We start from the raw sequence: 6,659 nt of genomic DNA on the forward strand, positions 1-6,659 counted from the left end.
ATGAATAGCGCTCTGAGTCTATTGCTCTCAGGGCTGACCAGCCTGGATCGGTGCTATTGTTCCAAAAGCAGCCAACTTCTCTGCTGGCTTGCTCAGGAGTGAGCTGTGCTTCAAGCCTCACCTTCTATTGGCCCCCCAGTCCTGCTCATGCGCAGTAGGGCCCTGCCCTAATCAGGCACAGGTGGGCTTAACACAAGCTCATGCCCACTACCTGGCAATTAGTGGCACCTGGTTGCCTCATTTCACTACACTGAATATAGAGCCATGGGGAATGGAGCCATGGAGAGCAGCACCAAGACACAAATCCTCTGCTACAGTCAGTTTGCACAAAGAGCTGTGATTCCCCCAACTGGTAATTGCTGAAAGGATGCACAGATCCCTACGGCAAGATCTACTCTTTTTTAAGCATCTGATGCTGCACTCTGGCAGAGGAAGAGCTTTGAGGTGACTGTGATTAACCCTCTCTGTCCCAGGACAGCTTTACTTGTAGTAATAGTCATCTGTTTTTCAAGGGTTCCAAGCATGGATTCTGATGGAAGTTTTTTTGTATTTTGAGCTGCCTGTTCTTCAGAAGTTATTTTGAACTTGAAAGAGCAGAGTTGGTTGATTTTATTTTGCCTTGGGCTGCCTGCTTTCCAGTGTGCTGCTTGTTGTAGTTTACAGCCCATTCAGAATAGCGTGGTGGGAAGGAGTAAAATGCTACAGGTGGTGGGCTATCTGGAAATGTCAGGAGAAACTGCATTCCCATATGCACTTAAAAATCTCCAGGCATGTTGGCAGAACCTCAAATGTGCCCAAGAGGCCAGGAGTGAACTTCAAGTAGCAAAACTGGGACCATTGTCCTTCCTTGGCCAACCTGGCTCTAGCAAAGTACACAGCCACACAGAAAAAAGGGATTTTTTGAGGTGGGGACAGACACACTTGTTTGTGTGGACAGCTGACCTGCAGGGTAGCAGAGCTGGTTTGAATTTGGGAAGGAATAACCAGCAAACTGATGACCACATTCACACAAGCTCAGCCCACAATGTAGTCTATATTGTGCCTATTTTTTTTTTGGTACTTTGCTTCTCCAAGTGTCAGAAAAGTCAGGGTACTGGACCCCCACTTCCTTCTCAAGCTGCTTGTTTTCTCTCAGAAACCTGGTTTGCTCTCCTGGATAGAAATAACTGTGATGTACTCTAGCATGTGTCTTGTTTGTGATGGCCCTCATCCAAAGCCTACTGATACCAGAGGAATGTTTTGCATGGACTCAGAGGGGATTTTAGATCACATCCCAACTTTTGCAGCTATTTCTGTATTGCTTTCCTGACAGAACTTACTGACCAGCCACCAAACTCCTGAGAAAATCATCATGAAGTGTCAGTCAGGGTTCAGTTCAAGTGACAACTGAATATGCCTCTCTGGAGATGAATGAGAACTGGAGGGCCTGAAATGCAAATGACCTCAAACAAAGCTTGCCAGTGTCCACACCAGGTAGCTTTTAAATCACACAGTAGCCTTCTGCCATTAACACTTCAAACACCACCTGGCCCTTTGAAAAGTCAGTTTATTTATTCATGTTCCTGTTAATGTCCCTTCCACACTCTGTTGACAGGATTGCCTCCTGGACTGGTCAGCCTGTGGCTTTGCAATCCTATGCAAGCAAGGATGAAAAACAGTCCTGAAAAGCATTTTGAGAGAGAGCAGGATCTGCTGGTGGGATGCAGAGGTCTGGAGTCTCTCACCTGCTCTGCTAGGTATGTGCTTCCCAGTTTTGGGTGAGGTTTGGCTCCTTCCTCTCCTTGTCAAGGCTGGGAGACTGCTTTGACACACATGCTTGCACCTCCTTGGCTGTACAGTGTGGGGTGGTTCTGGGACTGGCAGAGAGTTTCTAAATTCGCTGCTAGTTCCTCCTCACTGGCATGTGTCTGGGAGCCAGTAAAGGTCTTGGATGTGACATGTTCTGGGGTGTCACCCTGACAAGAAACGTTCTGGGCTGTGAGCTGGAGGTGCCAAGTGCACTGAGATCTTGTGTAAGATCTGTCTCTGGGTTCTCTGAGCATATGGGTATGTGCCTTCAACTCAGATTCCCCACACAGCAACAGACCTGCATGTTCCCCTTCCTGGCTTTAGAGATCTGCTCTACTTTCTTGATTTAAAAGTGCTCTTTAGAGCACAAGAACCTGACTATGTTGTCTTTTTTCCTGTTCCATGGACAGATGCAGTACAAGCAGAGTAAGCAGGAATTGCACCACACTTGCTGCTCACCAGCTGGCCAGGGGAGAACAGTGCTTGCCTCTGTCTGGGCTGTGGGGCTGGAAAGGTGAGGCTAGCAGCAGGAGTCAAGACAAATAGGAGCCTGTTTTTGATTTGCCATCTGACCCCTGCCAGCTCAGAGCACCCTGTCTGTAATCGTGACCTAAATTAAGCCCAAATGCCATCAGCAAGGCTCCTGCTTTCTCCCTCAATGCATGTGTTTCCAGGTACCTCGCCAGAGATTTATAATCCACCCCTAATTACATTCTTGTTTGTGTCTGCTGTCATGCTGGCTTGGACTTTCTGTGCTTTGTTAAGCCCAAGAGTGTGCCTGGCCCTTTGTGCTCCCAGCCTGCGTGTAGAGACAGCAAGGGGCATCCATGGCTGACAGCTCAGCTGCTGGAGGAAACCTGCTGGGCTCTGTGTCTTTAGTGGCCCAAATACCACAGGAGATTTTTTTGCCTTGTTAAGTTTTTGACTGCACAGGTCTGCTGGCCACGGTGGAGTCACCTCAGAGAAATAGCTCTGGCAGCAGCCCCACGGCAAGGGGACTGCTTTTCTCTTGGATGTGAAAGGAGTCAAAGGCTTGGTGTTCCCTCCCCAGCCAACTCTTGTCTTTCCAATGGCACATGACCAGCATCTTTCTCTAGCTGAGCAGAGGTGCAGTGTTTTTGCTATGGAGTTGAAGATTAGATGCTTGTAAACACAATCTGGGATTGATTACCCCTAATCAGGGTAGATTCTTCAGTCAGGCTACTGGAAGGACCAAGATGGGATAACATGGCTGGTGGTGCCACACGTGGTTATGCAGTGTTAGCTATTGCAAGCCTTTCCCTGCTTGCTTCCTGCCTTCCCAGGGAGTGTATTGAGTAAACCCTTTGTGAGAAGTCAGTGTGTTGTCCCACAGGGCTTTCACACAGATAGTAAGCTGCTATTCTGAACTACAAAGCCTCTCCCCAGAAACACAGGAACACAGCACCATAATAACTGACTTAGATTCTCCAGAATTGCTATAGAGGAGAGCTCTAAATCTTTTTTACTGGAAAAGCAGCTCCAAACATAATCTCTGGTCTATCCTGCCCTTTGTTTGTCTGCTGTGTTTTCTCCCTGTGCTGGTCCTTGTTCAAGTCTGTGTTGTGATTGTGGCAGAAGAGCCAGGCAAATAATTTACACACACAGCACACAGATACCACACACACTATTTAGAAATAAACAGTGTCAAGAGATTCGAGAAATTTGTTGTTCATGCCAAGGCATTTAAGAGGCATCTTGGTTCAAGTAAAAGCCTCAACTAATGTCCATTTCAATTTTTTTTTCACTTTTTTTTTTTAACCATGGAGTTAAAGCTCCTTCAAACTCGGTAATGAAGCTAATTTGTCTTCCACTTATATTTCAAGGTGCTAATTTTCACCTAAATATTTTCTCTGTCAGTGAACATGCGTTTTATTGATGGCAAAATGTTTTGTTAAGGTTTCTACCTGTCCCTAGTAATTCACAGAAATTAAAGCTGTCAATTCTTCATCTTAAACTATTAGATTCAAGTGCTGAGGCAGAAGGACCCCAGTGCCTGGGTTAGTGGTTGGAGGGAGACAGAGCCCATTCAAGAGATGTATCAGGCCCTGGCAGCATCTCCAAGTGGCACTCAGGGGATAAAACCTACAGGCACCATGGAATGGACACTGTTGGTCTGCAGTCCAGTAAATTTGGATGCAATCCAGTCATAAAATGTTTATGTTGGGGCCAGCAGTCATTAAAGGTGATGAGAATCTTGGAGTGAGACACAGGTAGCAATCAGTAAACACAGGAGTACAGAACTAGTGAAATGAGTTCTTTTTAGCAATAAAGTATAGCTGTATAGTGCATCTGTCCTGAAATTTATGCTTAGTTGTGAGATTGTGGTTTGTCTTGCTGTATATTTTTGAAGAGGAATTGAGGCCAATGGTATATACTTTGTCTCATGTGTATTCTAGATTTATGTGGGATGGCTTTGAGAAAGCATGAGACAGATGAGAAATAGATGGATGTTTTTTTCCGTGCAGGTTGGCAGTTTTTACCTGTTAGGAGCTTAAATAATGGGGGCTGGGTGATGACCAGGCATTAACACTTTCTGCTGCCTTGAGTGCTTTTCAAGAAGGGAGCAATTACTGCCAAATCTACTCTCCTAGTAGTCAGGTTAGTAATCAGAATCTAACTCCTAGTTCAGGTTACTTTTTGTCACCCATTTTTACCCCGTAGAACCATTTGTGAGCATTGTTATTGCTGATATCATTTGTTACAGACAAGCTCTCCTGCTCTGTAAATAGAGTTGGCTTCTGGTTTTTGGTCAGTAACATGAGAATAGTCCCAAAATTTCAGGTTCAGAGTATGTGTGTTGTTTTTGGGGAGACTTCAGGCATTGGTTACTCTGTGTTACTGGTGTAGCTGAACATCAGGAACTGAAACCACTTCCTCTTGTAGTGGTCAAGGTTGTGTCTGTCTGGGAATGGTGAGAATCTTCATTACCCCAACAGAGAGATGGGAAATTAGAGCTGGGGCTAAGTGAAAAGGGACTCCTCTCCATCCACAGTGGCTGTAGGTCATCGCGTGCTTTGAGAAGATTCAACTTGCTCAGAGCAGAGAACTTCAGAATGACACAGGTTATTACTCTTTTTTTGCCAATTTCCCTGCTGACATCTCCTGCCCTCTACAACCTCCTCCCAGGCTCCTGTGATGCTGCTGAGTTTCTGCCGTGGGAGGCAGAGGAAGAAAGTAATTTCCAGAAACTTGACACATTCTTTAAGGAGAAGAGAGAAGTTGAAGGGTAATGCTAGAACCCTCCAGTGCCCCAGCATGAGATTTTTCATCACAACCAAGGTAGGTCTTAGAGCCACTGCACCTGTGGGAAGTTGGAAGGACATCATGGCAACATCCTTGTTTGCATTTTGTCTTGGCACTCCTCTCAAAGATTCTGGCACTTCATTGTCCTGGAAATCTCCCACAATGTCAGTCTCTGGAGGCAGCACCAGTCTAGTACCATGTTTCATGGTGCTGTTTGCACAGCTGCAAATGGCACATGCAGGGCAGATGGCTGACTGCTAATTGAGCAATATTAACTTTACTGATTAGGCACACGATATGCTGGGAAATATCTCCAAAAAAGCAGCACTGTAGGAGAGGAGAACAAAGTGGAGGTTGTTTGAGTCCTGGCCTGGTACATTTGTCGCATGCAAGATGTACTGTTGAGAGAGATGATGCTGACAGGAATGTCTGCAGTTCCAGGATATTTGAGTTGAATTCTGCCAAGGAGGGACTTTTCATCCTGCAAGCTCGGGCTCTTCTGTGGGACTGTTGGCAGTTATTAAAACACAAAACCCTTCTTGCCTACAAATCCGTGTGCTTGATCTTTCCAGCCTAAATCCTACAAGTAACATGCACTTGTCCCCAGGGCAGCTTGCTCAAATAACCACAGCTCTGCCGGAAAAAGGGCCACGGGAGCCTCAGGGAATTGGGAGGAGAGGCTGAATTATTCCCAGCATCCAAAGACCAAGAGGTTCCTTCTTCTTCAGCAAATGTTTTCAGTTCCCACTTGGTGAATTATTGCTAGGGATTTTTTTTTTCCCTTCAGTGTTTCCATGAATGTGGTTGAGGCTCAGATCCAGGAAATGGAGAGGGGGGAACCTCTGAAAAATGTATCGCACCATTTCAAAACTCAAGTGGAATTAATTAAATCCAAATTTCAACAGTGTGTCCAAACTTGAGCTCTGCTCAAGACACACTTCAGAAGGTTTGATTTCAAAACAATCCCTTTGCGCACATGCACATAATTTAGGGAGGTTTTTGTGTATCCAGAATGAGGCAGGAGCAAGGAGCTGCTGGGTACCTGAGTTTAGAGAAAAATGTTAGTATTTGCTGGCCAGCCTGGAGAAAAGTGTTTTCTGCCTGGTTCTGTTTATCCTTATCCTCTGCTCAGCAAGCTGCAGATTGGAAAAAGAGTCAGGAAGCAGTGTTGTGGAAAGGGGAGCCAAACCATTTGAAATGGAGATGCTGTGGCTGGTACACTCAACAGTTCTGTGTGCTAGAGAACTAAAAAGAAAAAGGGACAGTAGAGAAAGCATTGAGGACATCAAGCTTGGCCTGAAGTAAAGTAGTTTGGCTGAAAACTGTTCAGAATGGTGGGGAATGCAGGGTTTTTTCCCAGCTCCACCACTGAAGTGGGGTTACCTTGGGGTTCTGAGTGCTCCCATCCCTCTGCTGAATGAAGTTAATGTGCCTGGGAAAACATGATGGATTTAAAAAAATAATGCTAGTAGGGTGGAGCTTGCTCAGATGTTTTTCAAAGCCCAAAAGCCAAATTCTTTCCTTATTTTCATGCATGTGTTCCAGCTAGCTGTAAGAGAGTTACACATGGATCAGTGAGAGCAAAAACTGGCTCTTTAACGTGATAT

General features: G+C 45.5%; 1 long non-coding RNA gene across 1 annotated transcript; it reads left to right on the forward strand.

Moving 5' to 3' along the window:
* The first annotated feature begins 1,319 nt into the window (after nucleotides 1-1,319).
* On the forward strand, nucleotides 1,320-5,068 carry LOC139804973 (uncharacterized). The gene is made up of 3 exons (XR_011729625.1): nucleotides 1,320-1,473; nucleotides 1,595-1,736; nucleotides 4,936-5,068. It is a non-coding gene; the product is annotated as an uncharacterized lncRNA (long non-coding RNA).
* Nucleotides 5,069-6,659: the final 1,591 nt, after the last annotated feature.

Source organism: Heliangelus exortis, chromosome 19 (assembly GCF_036169615.1).
Source record: "Heliangelus exortis chromosome 19, bHelExo1.hap1, whole genome shotgun sequence".
NCBI classification, from domain to species: Eukaryota; Metazoa; Chordata; class Aves; order Apodiformes; family Trochilidae; genus Heliangelus; species Heliangelus exortis.